The sequence below is a fragment of the Lycium barbarum genome, chromosome 10, assembly GCF_019175385.1.
Source record: "Lycium barbarum isolate Lr01 chromosome 10, ASM1917538v2, whole genome shotgun sequence".
Lineage (NCBI taxonomy): Eukaryota > Viridiplantae > Streptophyta > Magnoliopsida > Solanales > Solanaceae > Lycium > Lycium barbarum.
In genome coordinates, this window is record NC_083346.1 from 100,086,614 (window position 1) to 100,106,741 (window position 20,128).

The following is a 20,128-nucleotide window of genomic DNA, read 5'->3' on the forward strand; positions in this document are numbered from 1 at the left end:
GAAACAGAAAGTTCTTTAAGAACAGGTCAGCAGGACCTGCTCCATCCACCACAAGTGCCCCAGTCCTGAAGTTTCGAAATGACAAGAAGCAGAATTTCAGGTTATCAAATTCTTACTCTCAGGCTAGTGTGGGTCAGTCGACTTAAACCCATCCGATATGCGACAAGTGTAATAAGAGACACTCAGGTGAGTGTCGTGAGGGTACTGACGTATGCTTTAGATGTGGTCAGAAGGGTCATTTTCAGAAGGACTGTCTATCGGCTAGATAGGGTAGCGGAGGTAATGTGACGCAGTCCACAAATTCAGCAGCTCCTCGTCACAATCAGGCCCAACAGGGGCGTGGAACGGCAAGGTCCAGTAATGCAGGTGGTGGTCCGAACCGTTTGTATGCAGTAACAGGTTTTCAAGATACAAAAGCTAGAGTAGATGTTGTCACAGGTACACTAACAGTTTTCACTTTTGACGTGTATGCTCTTATTGACCCAGGATCCATTTTATCTTGTGTAACCCCTTTTGTTGCTAAGAATTTTGGTATTGAACCAGAAAAATCACACGAACCCTTTGAGGTGTCCACCCCAATTGGGGAATCAGTCATAGCTAGATGTATTTATAGGGGTTGCCCAGTTTTAGTCTATCACCGCAGAACCATAGCTGACTTAGCAGAAATAGAAACGGTAGACTTTGATGTGATCATGGGTATGGACTGGTTAGCTTCATGTTAAGCCACGGCATATTGTAGAACCAAAGTTGTAAGATTCGAGTTTTCTAATGAGCCGGTCATAGAATGGGAAGTAATTCCGTAGTACCCAGGGGTAGATTTATTTCTTACATAAAAGCCAGAAAAATGATTTCCAAGGGTTATATCTACCACCTAGTTCGAGTCAAGGATTCAGATGCCCAGACTCCAACTCTTCAGTCCATCCAATCGTTAATGAATTCCTAAATGTCTTCCTGTCACGAACCAACCCGCCATCACTGGCACCCAACTAAATCCTAGTGGGCGAACCAACACACGAGACACTTATTCAATTATATCTGATTTTACATTAGCCAAGTCAAACGAATTATACTCATTCACGCATCAAACAACCAAAATATGTCATGCCATAGAATACTGAAATAAGTGCGAAAGTTCTAACTATTACAAATTTCCCAAAATTCAAAAGTCATCGTACAAGACTCTAATTTAAAACATGTCTACGAACTGAAGTCTGACAAATAAATAACTACAATGTCCAGAGTAGGAAAAGATATCATAGAGGGAAGATCTTCGGGCGGCCTGGCATGGGAAGGAGCTCACCCTAAAATCTGTCAGCAAACGTCCTCCAAGCTAGATGTGAGGGCGAGTAGCGGTCTCTGTATCACAATCTGCACTCAAAAGAATAAAGCAAGGTAGTATAAGTACAAACTCTATGTACCAGTAGATATCATAGGCCGACTAAGATTAGTATCAAGCATATTTCATCAAATCAATAGAATAAACAAGCCAGTCAACGGGCATAAATATCAATAAACCATAACAGGTCAATCAAGGATAATCACAATCAAATCACCAAGATAGTAAGAATCACAATCAACGGAAGCTACACGGAAACAAATTTACCACAATAATCTCACTCGCTGTACACACATGCTAACTGATGTCATTGCTCAGTAGTCATGACCTGCAGAGGACCCATGGTGTCCATGTACCACTCGTTCCGGAATACTCCTTGGACTCAAGCACAAACCTCCACTTCGGAATGAACCTCGGACGCGGGACACATCAATGTACCTCTCATTTTCGGAACTATCCTCAGACCACGAGCTCATAATCTAGGTCACATGTGTACCCTTCCCATCCCTCTTATAGAATCGTGTTTTTTACCTTTCAATGTCAATATTCAGCTCATCATTTCATGTCACAACACCATTGAGAAGATTATATTAGCTTCTCGTCACAATACATCCACTACAGATTTAATCACTCAGGAATAATGGCACGAAGCATACACAAACACTCAATTCACATTCACATATGAGTTTAGCCACATAATTTCACGCATGAAAACTAGACATGCTTTCTCCTAAGGAAATCACAAAACATACAATCAACTAACTAAAGTCTAACTCAAGTAGACCGTAACCTACCTCAAAGTAGAGCTGGAACAATGCAAGACACTCTACTACAGCCTTTCCTTTCCTCAAAGCCTCAGAATGCTCAAAGTCTAGAAATAGAAGGCTCAATGAGTCACAATAGTCAATTCACAAGTACCAAGCAAGAATACCCTTCCCTTACCCCATTCCAAGGGGTGCATGATTTTATAGGTTATAAATAACCTATCAAAGCCCTTAGTAATCATTAATCATCAATTTATAACAATCTTCTATCAACATTCAAATTACAACCAGTTTTTATGGGAAAAATACTATTTTTATAGAACCCTAGGTCTCCAATCACTTAATTTATGTCTCTAAATGCTCAATTCGTGATCAAGAGCAACTAACCAATGCATTTAGATGATAACTAAGCGATAATAACCATAACCTGTCAAGTTTAGAAGTTTTATTAACATTCTAGGGTTTCTATTTCAATTTCACCATTAAAGAGCCATGAAGAGGACTACAATAATGAAGGAGAATGGAATGATAAAATAAAAATCAAAGGAACTTACCTCTCAAAGTATCTTGCCTTAGTTTGAAAATTCACCCTAGGTGCTTGTTGGGAAGTTTGTTGGTAGTTTGTGAAAAGAGAAAATAAAACTTAGTATATAAAATTCAGGCTACTGTTTTACGTCGACCGCTATAGCGGTCATCACGTCGCTGCAGCGTTGCCGCTATAGCGGTCCAATGACTGCTATAGCGCCTCATTCCAAAATCGTTGTGGCTGCTATGGCGGTCCATCCACCGCTATAGCGGTGCCGCCATAGCGGTACCGTGCCCGCTACAGCGTCCACTAAGGAAAATGGATGGCCGCTGGCAGCGGTACAAGTACCGCCGCAACGGTACTCCCACTGCCACAACGGTATACTTTGGGCAGTGAGCTCGACTTCTGTTCAATTTTTCCCCTATCACCCCACATTTCATCCAAGGCATCAAAAACAAAAAACAAACATGCACATATACAAAAAGACGCCCTACAAATACAACCGTGGCCTTGGAATTCCCAGTAGAGTTCTAATTCCCCATAAAGACCGGAAAGGTCGTTACACCAGATACCAATTAAAATACCGTTAGTCCCTGAACGGACAAGGGTGAGAAATCTAGGGAGGAGTTATCTAACTCGGCAAAAAACTGAGGGTATTTGCGACGTATATTAGATTCTGTTTCCCAAGTAGCTTCTTCCACTGAACTTTCACAGAGGCTATTTATTTGGACCTCAATTTGCTAACATCCCTGTCTAAGATAGTAACGGGCTCTTCCTCATATGACAAATTCTCATCTAACAAAATCGAATCCCAACGGATTATGTAGGAACCATCGCCGTGGTACCTCTTCAACATCGACACATGGAACACCGGATGAATGCCTGATAAACCAAGATGTAAAGCCAACTTGTAAGCCACTTCTCCCACACGTTTGAGAATCTTAAACGGACTAATGTACCTTGGGCTAAGCTTGCCCTTCTTCCCAAACCTCATCACACCCTTCATAGGCTAGACCTTCAACAGCAGTTGCTCTCCTTCCTCAAACTCAAGATCTCGGACCTTGCAGTTTGCATACTCCTTCTGCCTACTCTGCGTTGCTAGAAGTTTGGCTTGAATCACCTTCACCTTCTCTTGGACTCTCTCAAAAGATCGGGACCCCAAGGCCTCACCTCGAACACATCAAACCATCCAATCGGAGACCTACACCTCCTCCCATACAATACCTCAAATGGTCCCATATCAATACTCGAGTGACAACTATTATTATAGGCAAATTTGGCCAAAGGCAAGAATTTATCCCAATGCCCACTGAAATCTATCACACACGCATGAAGCATATCCTCAAAAACCTAAATAGTTCGCTCAGACTGCCTGCCAGTCTGAGGGTGGAAGGTCGTGCTAAGATCTAACTTCGTACCCAACTCCTTGTGCAAACACTCCCAAAACTTGGATGTGAACATGGTGCCTCTGTCGGACACGATGAAGATAGGAACCCCATGGAGTCTAAGCACCTCATGAATATAGACTTTAGCCAATTTCTCCGCATTATAAGTTATCTTCACCGGAATAAAATAGGCGGAATTAGTCAACCTATCAACAATAAGCCAGACAGAGTCAAACTTCTCTAACGTCTTCGGAAGACCCACCACAAAATCCATGAATATTCTTTCCCACTTCCACTCAGGAATGGGCATCCTCTGCAGTGTACCCCCAGGTTTCTGATGCTCATACTTCACCTGTTAGCAATTCAGGCACTGAGCAATGAACTCTACTATATCACGCTTCATCCCAGTCCACCAATAATGTTGCCTCAAATCACGATACATCTTAGTGGCACCAGGATGAATAGAATACCTCGAACTATGGGCCTCTGTCAGAATGGTTTTGATCAAATCGCCCACACGTGGCACACATACTCGCCCTTTGATTCGCAGCATGCCTTCCTCATCAATCACAACCTCTTTGGCCTCACCACGTAATACTTTATCATGTATCTTACACAACTTTGCATCCTCAAACTGCTTAGCCTTAATCTGCTCTAAAACTGATGACTGAGCCTCAACACAAGCCAACACCTTGCTTGTGTTAGAAATATCCAGTCTCATAAAATTGTTAGCTAGAGTCTGAACCTCTCTAGCTAACGGACGCTCCGAAGAGATCAAACGAAACAAACTTCCCATACTAGTCGACTTCCTACTCAATGTGTCAGCCACTAAATTTTCCTTACCCGGATGATACAAAATGGTGATGTTATAGTCTTTCAGCAGTTCCATCCATCTCCGCTGCCTAGAATTCAGATCCCTCTGAGTGAACACATGCTACAAACTACGATGGTCTGTGTGCACCTCATAATGGACACCCTACAAGTAGTGCCTCCAGATTTTCAGCGCAAACACCACTGCTGCCAACTCTAGATCATGTGTAGGATAGTTCTTCTCATGCACCTTTTACTGCCGAGAAGCATAAGCAATAACCTTCCTTTTCTGCATCAAAACAGCACCCAAACCAGAACGTGAAGCATCATAATACATAACAAAATCCTTGCCCTCCACGGGGAATGCTAGAATTGATGTTGTAGTCAACAATATTTTTAGCTTTTGAAAGCTCTCTTCACACTCATCGGACCATTGAAACGATACTTTTTTCTAAGTCAAACGGGTCAATTGAGAAGCAATAGAGGAAAACCCTTTCACAAACTGACGATAATAGCTAGCCAGACCCATAAAACTACGGATCTCGGTCACTGATATGGGCCTAACCCATTCCCTGACTGCCTGAATTTTCTGAGGATCTACCATAATATCCTCTTTCGAAATAACATGCCCCAAGAAAGACACAATAGACAACCAGAATTCACACTTGGAGAATTTAGTATGCAACTCCTCCTCTCGCAACACCCCAAGAGCAATTCTCAAATATTTCTCACACTCTTCCTTACTCCTAGAGTACACAAGGATATCATCAATGAACACTATTACGAATGAGTCTAAACAAGGCTTAAATACATTGTTCATCAAATCCATGAGTGCAGTTGGGGCATTTTTAAGCCCAAAAGACATAACTAAGAACTCATAATGCCCATACCTGGTCCGAAAAGTGATTTTACGAACATCCTCTACCCAAATCTTCAACTGATGATACCCTGACCTTAAATTGATCTTAGAGAACACAGAAGCTCCCTATAACTGATCAAATAAGTCATCAATATGGGGAGTGGGATACTTTTTTTGGATAGTTACCTTATTCAATTGACGGTAATCAATACACATACGCATGGACCCATCATTTTTCTTAACAAACAACACAGGAGCATCCCACAGAGAGGCACTCAGGCGAATAAACCCCTCACTCAAAAGATCTTAAAACTACTCTTTCAACTCCTTGAGTTCTGCTGGCCCCATTCTATAAGGTGGGATAGAGATAGGACAAGTCCCTGGGTCTAAATCAATCCTGAAGTCAATGTCACGATCCGGTGGCATACCAAGCAAGTCCGCAGGGAATACATCCGCAAACTCGCGTACCACGGGAACCGAACCAAAAGATGGAGTATCTGCACTGGTGTCACAGATATATGCCAGATAAGCTAGGCAACCCTTCTCTACTAGCTTCCTAGCACGAACAAAGGATATTACTTTCTTAGGGAGGGGACTAAGGTTACCCTTCCACTCGAGTCTAGGTTCCCCGGGCATGGCTAGTGTAACAGTCTTAGAATGACAATTAAGTATAGCATAATGCGGGGACACCCAACTCATACCCAAAATAACATCGAAGTCTACCATGTGTAAAATCATCAAATCCGCCCAAGTACTATACCCCATAAAACTAATTGCACACGCAAGGTAAATACTATTCAACACCACAGAGTCCCCAACTGGAGTAGATACATAAATAGGGGTGTCAAGGGTATCACACATCATATCCAGACCCACAGCAAACTAGGTAGATACATAGAAAAAAGTAGAGCCCAAATCAAACAAAGCAGAAGCCATACGGTCATAGATTGAGATAGTACTTGTGATAACTGCATCGGAGGCCTCAGCCTCAGGTCTACCTATAAAGGCGTACAAATGACTGTGCCCTCCCGTCGCGTGTGAACCACCGCGATTACCATTATCGGGCTGCTGTCTACCTCTGCCTGCCTGAGGACCGCCTGGGTTAGGCTGGGCACTAACCCGACCCGCAGTGTGGCCACCCCGCCCCACTGGTGAGCGAGCGTTATATCACAACCCACACTGGAGGGCCATAACGAGCACCTGACCGTACTAGTCAAACACCGTCTGACATACACCTGTGACATCAACATAAGCATAGGTAGGCCAGTAGGGCCATCATATGATACTCAATAGACTTATAACAAAAAAACGTGTCTGTATTAAATAGTCTTAAAGACTCATATATATGGATATGCTGAACATACTATATGAGCCAACAAGGCTGTCATGATCATTTGTTTGGAAATATATGAAACAACAAAACTAAACATTATCTGACTGTACATAACTATCTACAAGCCTCTACTGGAAAACATAACATAACATGGCCGAGATAAGGCCCCGCCATACCCATGCATATATAATTCATCCTTTACTTCATTATTACGTACTTCCCATAGCTTGTACCTTCCAAAACATCATGGCACGTCTCCGATACTCTATTAATACGGTGAAGTACGTGGCATGCTCATGCTCTGAAAGTTCGAGGTGTAATATCCTTCCCCCCTTAGAAACATTCGTCCTTGAATGTTGTAGCTTGCGAGCTTACGATGCTTTCATTAGTTTCTTGAAATGGTTGTCCTCCTTTGGTTCCCGATCTCCATGCTATTATACTATGGGTTCATTAGTATTCTTTCATATTCTCCCAATTCTTTGTCAAACTCATTCATTAGTTCTACATCCTCATGTTCTTATATATGTACCCAGTGGTCAAATGATATTTTGTTACCGTCCTGGGACCTGTTGCCATTAAGATGATCTTAACTCATGGTTGCTACAGCTCCCTGCCAGTCTGTGAGCACTTTTAATTATTGTACTCTTTTTCCTTGCTCCTTATTTCTCTACTACTAGACAAATTCTCTTGTTTAGATATGGCACATTTCCTTACTTGCTTTTTTGGTGCTATTTTAGATTCTCTTTTTGTACTAGTCGACCTTGTATACATACCATATGATCTCTTTTTAATTCCTTGGTCGGACCCCCCTTAATTCCTACAATATCATCATATTCATATTTGAACTTTTCCTCTAATTTCCTCTCCTCAGTTTTTGCATAATTACAAAATAAACTCATGAACATGGAACTAATATAAAATCTTACTTAATCATAATTTCCTCCCAATACGAGTATGCTTTCCTCCTTAAGTCCTTGGCTCTCTTATATCGGCGACTAATTGAGACTTAAACTAACCTCCATTCTTCTTCGGCTCCTTATCATCATCCTTGCACAATTCTGTTAGCCATTTCATCATGGAGATTTTTTATATGGTTCTATGTCATACATTCTCACAATTGATATAACCAGCATCTTAGAATTTCACGACTTACGAGGTACTCCCTAATCTCAGGCAGTACTGCTGTATTGCTATCCAAAGGCACACTATCTTCATTTCCTTTGAAGATTATTGAACTTCCTATAAATATTCCTCTTTTAAAGCTTTCATCTCTTTTGGTGCTGCAAGTTCTCTTTAGTAGTCCCGATTGTCCCTTATACTTATCCCTAGTCACATGCGGCCTTTCTTACTTCTTTTGTTACCCCTTGGAGTACTTTACTGCATATCTAAATGTACCTAAAATTTCTTTGGCATGAGTGATTCGAGTCATAGTCTGGAATACAACGTATCGCATTGGCGAAACTTATTCTCCTTTCCATATTTGTCTCATGATATACATGCATTTAATCCATTCTCACTTTTCTTTAGTGCATTCTAGATATATTGGTTCATCTCTAATTTTGGCTCCTTCAAACCAATACATTTCCCTCTTTTGACTTGGGAATATTGTAGCTCATCTTAGAACTAAATTTGTTCTTCCCCCCTTTTAAGGGATGTTCTCGTATACCCGTAACCTTTGAGTGTTAACCGTCTTTGATAGCCCTGTGTGGATAAGTTATAGTTTATATATATATATATATATATATATATATATATATATATATATATATATATAGCCCTATGAGGCATTGGATGTGTTTTCTAGGCTGTGTGCAGGAATGAGGCAGTAAGAAGTATAGAGGAAAATCTGTCGAAATTTTTGTAAATTGAATTATTTGAACGTCTATGCTATAGAGAAAGAATAAAGGGAAAATGTGACAATCCGATGTTCGGTAAGTTATGATTGAATGAACCATTATAAGACGCTTTCAAAGAGAAGTTTTAGAATGATTTGAATTTAATTTACTAGAAGAACCCTGGAGGGGAAAAATGATTAGCGATTAAAGGAACTAGAATGAGTTCCATTCGAGATTTTGGAGAATTGAGACTCATTGAAGATATAGGTAAAGTTGACACTAAGAATTCAAACATAGTATTACTATTTATAGATTGGTGAGTACGAGATAACGAAGAGATATTGATATGGGAAAGGAAATTAACGAGTAAGGGGAGAAAGTACCTCAAGAAGAGATTTTTAGCGTCAAAAGGGATTCACACACATCAAAAAAACACTCCAAATTCTTCTAAGCTAAGAGTAAAGACTGACTAATGGAAACAGGTGTTCTACAAGTAAAGGAAAGCAAAAACGAAATAAGTTAAACCATGCGATGAAAAGAACTCCGACATATAACCGGGAAGGACAACCTTAGAACCAAAGGACATGACCATTATCAAGTATTATAAATAAATATCATGTATGGAGAGTTTCGGAAGATTCCGTGACCAAGCAAATCAAAGCAAATAAGTTTGACGAAAATGTGGAAAAAGTTGGCAGAATTTTGGACAAAATTTTGGGTCAAATTTAGAGGGGTATATCTCTGGGTATATCAGGAGTTTTAAGGTGTTTTAAAAGCCTAAAATGAAATTCGTCGAGTCTAGTTTCCAACGCAATAAACCGTTCATCAATACGACATCAGAGTAGGGAGTTATGGGCATTTTAAAACGTATAGTCAGAGGAATACAAACCTAGGCGAAAAATCCGGAAAACTCACTTAAAAGCCCACTTATGTGGTGGCCAAGCGCAATTCGAGTTTGGCACCTATAAAAGGACCTCTACACTTCATTTTATTTATTTTTATTCAACTCCACCACCCTCTAAAAATCCCCTAACATCTCCCTACCTCTCTGGAATCTCCCACACTTCTTTTTACATTATAAGAGTGCTCTTGAAGGTTCTCCACCATTCCAAAATATTCTATACCATCACAAAAGAGGATCAAACTCCAAAACCCCAAGCTAATTCATAGAGAAGGATTATTCTTGTCTCTACTTAATGTTGTGATGAATTTGGTCTTGGAAGAAGTTGAGTGGGGTGAAGTTCTTCTAGTGTAAGGTATGTTCTCCATCCTATATCTCATGATTAAGTTGATTTGAAGGTTTAGCAAGTCCTATAAAAGAAGAGAATCATAGTAGAGAAGTTGCAAAGTATTAAAGTGAAGATGATGTCTATGGAATGAATTTGAAAGGAGATTTTGGATTAATTTGAGATTAAATTGAATAGAATTCTTTGATTATAGTATTGTGGATATTGTTATGGTTGGTTGATAAATTGGGAAAAACATCGTGTGGGATATTTTATGGCGGATATTGGTGTTGATGATCTTATTTCTGGAAATTCCGAAGCTTACGATTTTAATGCTATTATGAGATTATGGAGTTGTCTCATTATTTCTTGATTTAATCCATTGTTGTTGATCTCACCTCATAATATTGTTCCTTCGAGATGAGATATAGCGGCGATGATAATTCCATTTCTAATGCTATCCAAGTTCATCGTTCTTGATACTCTCATTACAGTGTTGATATCATCTTATGATAATTGATCCTCCAAGAAACGATATGCTGATAATGATAATGATGATGATGTGCTTTTATTTATGTACTCTTATGTATGTATATATATAGTCATATATGATCGAGCCCTGAAAGGGCTGGGAACGGATATGATCGAGTATCGAAAGAGACGGGTACGGATACTACGGAGCCTTACTATAGTCGTGTACTGATACTACCGGGCCTTACGATTGTCGGGTACGAATACTACCGAACCTTACTATGGTCAGGTACGGATAATACCGAGCCTATATGGCTGGGTACGGTATTGTGTGGTATTGTATTGTATTGTATTGTATTGTATTGTATGGGTACGTATGTGGATATATGAAATGTTTCTTTTAGAAAAAGGTTAGGTAAGCATGATGAATGTCTTAAAAGGTATCATGAGGTATAAACAATTCTTTTATCTTATGCTATTCTTCCTGCTTTTATCATGTTACTATTCATGCCTTACATACTCAGTACATTGCTCGTACTGACTTCCCTTCTTGTGGACGCTGCGTTCATACCCGCAGGTAGATAGGTAGACAGATCTAACCCATAGGAGCTTCATCAATGAAATCTCAGGAGTGCTCCATTTGCTTCGGTGCTGCAGTCTATTGGTACTAGTCCTTATGGTCACTTGTATTCTATGTAAAGGCTTGTAGACATGTGCATACAATTAGACATTTTATAGGCTTATCAGTTCATATTGTTGTGTAATATTGTGGTAGCCTTGTCGGCTTGTGGCGATGGACATAATTGTTGAAGATTATATAGAGATGTGCTGTTATGTTATGATATATGTCCTTATAGATTATGATATCCATGAGCTATCTTTATGGTCTACCCAGGAATGATTATAAGATGTATGTTTAGAGGTGGTTAGTGTGTTAACTCCGGGTGCCCGTCATAGCCCTCTGGTTGAGTCGTGATACCTTACCTCTACGATCTGGTGCAAACAGAGCTCGGGAAGCCTGATACTGAGTACCCTGCCCTCTCTATCTAAGTCTGGGGCAATACTATTACATCTCAGACATTTCAGGTTATTGTGCTATAAATAGACTGATGCAAGCTTAAGGTGGACATTAAGTCCCTATGACTATAAGAAGAGTATTTAGTAGCTTTAAAGTGCATATGATAAGATTTTGAAGTCATATGAATCAGTGAAGCTAAGTTCATCGAAGGGAGTGAAGTATAAGTTGTGTTTGGGAGGATTTAGCAATTATCGAGCTAATAATTATTTAGTAATGTCTTGAGGAGAATCTATAGGGCTCCTTAGATGGGTAATGAAGTACTAAACAAGTGCTAAGAAGGTTCCATAAGGATTTAAGATCAAATGAATCGACGAGAACAAGTTCGAAAAAACAATGGAGTTATACGACCACTTATATGGTCCGTATAAGGGTCTGTATAATAGTCACAAAAAGGGGCAGTCCCTGGTGGATTTATACGGTCACTTATACGAACCGTATAAAATTATACGGACCATATAAGTGTCCGTATAACTCAATTCGGGTCAGATTTTTTCATAATTATATATATGTGACCCAAGTTTCTATTTCTCATTTTTCATCTTCTCCACAACTCTTGAGGGTTCTAGAATATTTCCCATACCACATTAACACAAATCCAAGAGAGATCAAAGATTGAACACCAAGAATTAAGAGAATCAAGTGCAAGGAGGCTCACTAGGGCTTGTAGAGATCAAGAATCCCTTTGGTATTGAAGTTAGGATTTTTCTCAAGTGAAGCATTTTCATCTAAAGTTCATTCTTATATGATCAAAGGTGAGTTTTAGGTCTATTTCATGTTATTAAGAGTATTTGGTTGTTGAATAGCTTGAATAAAGGAAGGAAGGAGAATATGAAGCTCAAACATGGATGTAATGATATTCTTGAATAGTAACTTGACTTGAGTCATAGTTCTTGGGGTGCTATGAGTATAATTGTTTTGTGGATGATACTAATGATGTTGAGGAAGTATTATATGGGAAAGAATATGGTGTTGTGTTCTAGTTATTGTTATGGATGACGGTGAAAGGGAATTTTGGGAATTCAACGATGCTTAACTTTAAGGAGTCTATTAATTATGGTATTATGGGTGTTCCTATTGATGTTTGGGAGATGTTTACTATATGGAGAAAGTTGTCAAAACAAAGGAAGTGTTGTCCAAATTTCGTTAGCTTTTAGTTGTTCTAATTTAAGCTTAAGCACGTTCCAAGACTAATGTATTACGAATCCTCTTAAATGTAGAGTTTGCAAGCTTTGGAGGAAAACATTTAGTCGTTAAGAAGACATGAAGGTATGTAAGGCTAACCCTTTCTTTCAGAGGCATGATGCCTACATTACGATTTCCTAGATATGTTTCCGTGAATATTATGATATCTCAAGAGCTGAAAGCCAAAGATTCTCAAATGCTTTTTATGAGAAAGAGATAAGATGGGTTTTATGATAATGATGAGAGCGATAATGATGATGAACTCATTCCAAAGACTCCAAAGTTATGGGTTGATGCTATTATATAACTATTGAGCTCATTTCATGATATCCATGATTCCACCATCCTATTCTTACGATCACTCCCCGTCTGGTGGTACAAAGCCTAAAGTCCTAAATGTTTTCATGAGATGATTAAGCGCATAGATTATTATTGACCCCATTTATGACAATTGGCCTCACCTTATGTTAATGTTTCCTCAAAATGAAATATGATGATAATGATGATAATGACGATTATGATGATTATTTCAACTCTAAAAATTCCAAAGCTTAAGTTTAACGTTCTCATGATGTCATTGAGCTTGCTATAAGATTTCTAATCGTATTCACTATTGTTAATCTCATCTTATGTGATTGTTCCTTCAAGGTGAGATGAAGGCATAACTTCCGTATTGTAAATCCATATAAGATGTCTGAAATACCCTATTCCTAGAAATGTTAGAACTTATGACTTTCAAGACTCTTAAGATGATGTTGATAAAAGATCTCCGTAGAAATAATAGTGATGATGTTTGAATATACCGAGCCTTGTTATGGCCGGGTACAAATGTGTCGGATATGATGTGATTGATACCGAGCTTATATGGTCTGGTATGATAGCTAGTGCATGCATATTACTGCAGCTGGGTACGGATGCTACCGAGCCTACATGGTCGGGCACGGGAATAACCAAACCTTATTATGGTTGGGTATGGATAGAACCGAGCTTATATGGACGGGTACAGTGTTGCATAAGATGTATGTGAACTATGAACTACTCTTCTTCTAGAACAAAAAGATAAGTAAGTATGAGGAATGTCTCAAGAGGTATTATGACATACATACACTCCTTTACTTTATGTTATTCATTATGCTTTATCATGTTACTGTTCATGCCTTACATACTCAGTACCTTACTCGTACTGACGTCCTTTCTTTTATGGACGCTGCGTTCATGTTCGCAGGCAGGCAGGGAGATAGCGCCGACACTTAGGAGCTTTATCAGCAGATATACAGGAGCACTCCACTACTCCGGAGTTGCAGCTATTTGGTATATTCCTTTGTATACATATTTGGGCATGGCGGGGTCCCGCCCCATCCTTATGATTTCAGTTTTCCAGTTAGAGGCTTGTAGATACATATGTGTGGGCAGTAGACGTTTCCTGATCTTATCAGTGCATACTTTGTACATCATTTTGTAGCCTTTTGGGCTTATGTATGTATATATGTATATATATATGTTTTGAGAAGTAAATGAAGGTCGTTTAGTAATGAGTTTTGTGATGAGAGTGGTGTAGCATTCAGGATAAATTTGATGATAAGTTTGATAGGCGGTGCTCGGTAGGCTAGCTCCGGGTACCCGTCATGGCCCTCTAGTTGGGTCGTGACAAAAGTAGTATCAGAGCAGTTCCATCCTAAGGTGTGTCTACGAGCCTTGTCCAGTAGAGTTTTGTTTATGGGTGTGAAGCGTGCCACACTTATAAACAAAAGGATATGGGGCATTTAAGAACAATGATCATCTTTCTTATTCATAGATCATGCGATAGCGCCATGATATAAGAATTTCCTTTTTATAACTATGCATTACGTTTTCAGCGATGCCTGTGAAGAGAAAAGATGCAGCTGCCCAGAAGGGCAAGACAGGTATTGATATAGAGGAGGGTGAGTCCCATAATGAGGTTCCATCTCGGTCGCCTCACTCACCGCTTGCATCAGAGGAGCATGAAGGGGCCTCAGGTCCAGCTCCAACACCACCGGTTCATCCGGCAGATGCCTCTGGACAAGAGGTAAGAGAGGCCATTCATTTGCTGACTCAGTTAGTCGCTGCTCAGGCTCAGCAGCAGCACACGGATCATGGAGACAGGGCTGTCAGTGCTAGAGCCCGTGACTTTATTAGTTTGAACCCTCCAGAATTCTTTGGGTCGAAACCAGAAGAGAACCCACAGAGTTTTATAGATGAGATGCTGAAGCTGTTGCGAATAATGCATGCTTCTGATATTGAATCAGTAGAGCTGGCCTCCTATGGATTAAGGGATGTTGCGGTCCATTGGTATACAGTTTGGATATCTTCTAGAGGAGTCAATGCCCCTCCACCGGTATGGTAGGAGTTTGTAGATGCTTTCCTCCGACACTATTTACCGCCAGAGGACTGACAAGCTAGAGCAGACAAGTTTCTAAATTTGAGGCAAGGAAATATGAGTGCCCGCGAATATAGCCTCCGTTTCAACTCCTTGGGTAGGTATGCTACGGCCTTGGTAGGTGATATGGGATACCGTCTGCTCTAGTTTATGAAGGGTTTAGGGCCATACCTCATGAGTGAGTGTATGACAGCTTCACTTCAGGATGGTATGGATATATCTCGTATCCAGGCCCAGGCTCAGAACTTGGAAGAGCAACAGTAACAACGGGAGAAAAAGCGTGAGTATGATGGGGATCATAGCAAAAGGGTCAGATCCTTAGGTCCTATTAGCGAGCGTAGTACAGGTCAGAGACAGTAGTATTCTAGGCACACAGTATAGAAGTGAGTCCAGTCAGATGAGACTGCCCTTACCAAGGTACAATCAATGTGGTAAGCCACATTTTGGACCATGTCTCTTGGGTTCGGATGTTTGCTATGCCTGTGGTCAGCCAGGCCATATTATGCTTGAGTGCCCTAGATTATGCTTGAGTGCCCATTTCTAGGCAGACGAAGTATGGTATAGCCTACCGAATCGGTGGCTATATTGTCATCATCGGTGCGCCCTCAGCGACAAGATACTCGGACATTGGCAGGTCGTGGTGGTAGACGTAGATGGGGAGCGACCAACATGAGCAGTCCTCAGAACCATATTCACACATCGACTAGTTGACGGGACTTGGAGTTCTCACCCAATGTTGACACAGGTATATTTATCGCTTAGGTCAAGTGTTAAAACTAAGCAAGTATGATTTTGAGGGGTTTTATGCTATATGATGACAGTAGGCTGTAAAGTCCCAACAATAGTGTTGGAGAAAAGAAAATAATTGTGTTAAAGAGAAGCCTACAGCGGAATTGTGGTTTAACGGCGGACCAAAATGGTGATTACAATGAGAGAGTGGTGGGAGGAGAAAAGATACGTTGTGCTAATAATGTTATATGCCCTCGAGGATAGTATTGATCTATCACTTGCAGTTTCGATGAGATAACTTCAGAAGTACTAGAAGGTATCAGTTGTAAAGATGATCATGAGTAGGACATGGGCTACAAAAAAATTTCTAGAATAGTCGTTGTTTTGAATGTTAAAGAAAAGATAGGGTCAGTTAGAAGGATAAGAGGATAACGTACGTCACCGAAAAATTTAGTTAGTGATGAGGACTTTCTTATTGTATAGACTATATCATCAGAATGTTTTATATAGATACGAGTGTAAGAATATATGAAACATGAGTGCATCACAGGTATTCTAGAAGTTACCATCACAGGATTATTGAATTAGTAGTATGAGGCTATATAGTTAATCAAAGGAATGAGGGAATATTTTAGAGGAATTAACGGTATGACAGAAAATGAGTGAGAAAGTCACATGTTGATATAAAATACGCCCTTCATTGGCGAGATGAATTTGTAGTCGAGAGGGAACCTTCCTAAAGAATGAGCGTTTTTGTAATAAAGAAGGGGAGAGATATCGACAATCGAATGAATTTTTGCAGACTAGAATTTTATACTAGATAATATTACAGAGATGAAATGGGAAGGTTTTAATACGAAAGCCAGTAATGAAGAAGTAACGAAGGACTGAGTAAGATGGCACTTGAAGTAAATAATTGACTAAGATCAGAGGTTAAGTGAAATAGTTGTCGTGAACTAATTGCACGGGTGCAAAGTTCCAATGTCGCCTATCGGTTGGGAAAACATTGTACAGGGACGGCCTTAGAGAGCCAGGATATAGTAATGTCTTTGTTAAGGGAAGAATGCGGAGTTAATAATAGAAGAGAATTGAAATAAAAATGAAATACTTCAAAGCATGTGTGAGTATTTCACGATAGCAACCTATGATGGAAAGAATGAATGTGTATGATTACCCAGGAGAGAAAGCTTATAGATGATATGAGGAAATTCAGATATAGATGTTCTACATATGAAGAAATTAAAGTGGTGTAGTAAGTAAATAGAGTAAGATGAATCTAAATGTGAGAATAAAGGTTAGAGGTGGCGTTAAGAATAATAATGAGGAGTAGATTCGTATAAGATAATCTAGCAGCATTAATCAAAGTAAAGATCGACCTGGAATCGAAATGGATAATTACAATTGTAAGGGATCATGTAAGCTGTCTATGAAATTCACATTGTTCGGTTAAGATACTTAGCTCCTTACTGGTGCCTGAAGATCAGTACATTCAGAGAGACTGAAAAGATATAGGTCATCCTGGTAAAGCCCTCCACTTTGAGATAGATAAGCAGATAGAACCCATTTTCAAACTCACTAAGGTATACCATGAAAATGTATGCTAAATCTTTACGGAAGCTGGAAAGACCTAATAGGATGGCTTGGAGGTTACAGACCTAGCGAGTCGTATGTGGCTTTGTAAGAATGGGATAATATCAATTGTGGGAATGTGAGAGTTCCATGTTGAAGAAATATATGAAGATTATTAAGAGACTCTATAAGAATATATGCAAGATAATCTAGAAAGCTCAAGAGGCATATCCTCAAAATGGAAATCCGCACATTCGGACTTTTTACACGTTCATGCCTCGCAAGCATATGGATAATTCCCCGTGGATGTACCAAGTGATGAAATTCGAATTACCGAATAGTTATCGTATGGTAAGTTGCTATTGGTCTCCCAAATAGCTCCGAGTTCGTGAATTAAGAACTAGAGATGTAAGCTTGATGAAAGTTTTATGAAAGAACGTGAAGGTGAAAGAGACGAATTGGGAAGCTAGGAAAGATATGAAGTTAGATATCCGCACTTATTTCCACCCTTAGAAGAAATTCAGACAGAAACATCATTGTCCTCAAGTATGCAATGCTTTCTTTTAATGCTTTTGGTCGTGTGTGGCCATGTTTCTCACTGTTGACATTGTAGCCCTGTGAGGCGATATTATTTTGGGCTGCTGTGACAGGATAGTAATGCAATATTACAGGGGAAACTCTGGCGAAATTTTTATAAAATCTCCGAGAATTTAACATTCGAGGACAAATGTTCCTAAAGGGATGAGAGTGTTATACCTCGGACATTTCAGGTTGTTGTGCTATAAATAGACTAACTCAAGCTTAAGGTGAACATGAAGTCCCTATGACTATAAGAAGAGTATTTAGTAGCTTTAAAGTGCATACGACAAGATTTTGAAGTCATATGAATCGGTGAACCTAAGTTCGTCGAAGGGAGTGAAGTATAAGTTGTGTTTGGGAGGATTTAGCAATTATCGAGCTAATAATTATTTAGTAAAACTGAACCCACATCAACGGAGGAGACCCAACTGGCCTACACTCCACATAAGCCCTCCACCAAAGCTTGGCATCACCCAAGAACTGGAAGGTCACAAACTCTACCCCGTACTTATCCACGGCCCCCATCTTATGGACCCTCTCGTGACAGTCGATGATGAACTCATATACGTCCTCTGACTCAGTACCATAGAACACAGGTGTCTTCATTTTAGTAAACCTCCAAAACAGATCATGTTCCTCGCCAGTCATTACCGGCCTTGCAACTAGCCTCGGGAAGGCCTCAAACCCGAAACTTCCTCTAAGCGAGGTGCCACTGCTGCTGCATACTGAACTCTCAAATCTGTCAGCAAACGTCCTCCAAGCTAGATATGAGGGCAAGTAGCGGTCTCTGTATCACAATCTGCACTCAAAATAATGCAGCAAGGTAGTATAAGTACAAACACTATGTACCGGTAGATATCATAGGCCGACTAAGATTAGTATCATGCATATTTTATCAAATCAATAGAATAAACCAGCCAGTCAACAGGTATGAATATCAACAAACCAAGGATAATCACAATCAAATCACCAAGATAGTCAGAATCACAATCAACGGAAGCTACACGGAAACAAGTTTATCATAATAATCTCACTCACTGTAAACACATACTAACTGATGGCATTGCTCAATAGTCATGACCTGCAGGGGACCCATGGTGTCCATGTACCACTCGTTCCGGAATACTCCTCGGACCCAAGCATAAACCTCCACTTCGGAATGAACCTCGGACGCGGGACACATCAATGTACCTCTCATTTCTGGAACTATCCTCGGACCACGAGCCCATAATCTAGGTCACATGTGTACCTTTCCCATCCCTCTTACAGAATAGTGTTTCTTACCTTTCAGTGTCAATATTCAGCTTATCATTTCATGTCACAATACCATCGAGAAGATTATATTAGCGTCTCATCACAATACATCCACTGCAAATTTAATCACTCAGGAATAATGGCCTGAAGCATACACAAACATTCAATTCACATTCACATAGGAGTTTAGCCACACAATATCACGCATGAAAATTAGACATGCTTTCTCCTAAGGAAATCACAAAACATACAATCAACTAACCAAATTCTAACTCAAGTAGACTGTAACCTACCTCAAAGTAGAGCTGGAACAATGTGAGTCACTCTGCTACAGCATTTCCTTTCCTCAAAGCCTCAAAATGCTCAAAGTCTAGAAATAGAAGGCTCAATGAGTCACAATACTCAAATCATAAGTACCAAGCAACAATACCCTTCCCTTACCCCATTCCAAGGGGTGGATGATTTTCTAGGTGATAAACAACCTATCAAAGCCCTTAGTAATCATTAAACATCAATTTATAACAATCTTCTATCAACATTCCCATTACAACCAGTTTTTATGGTAAAGATACCATTTTTATAGAACCTTAGGTAATCACTTAGTTTATGTATCTAAATGCTAAATTCATGATTAAGATCAACTAACCAATGCATTTAGATGATAATTAAGCGATAATAACCATAACACATCAAGTTTAAAAGTTTTATTAACATTCTAGGGTTTCTATTTTAATTTTACCATTAAAGACCCATGAAGAGGATTACTATAATGAAGTAGAATGGAATGAGAGAAT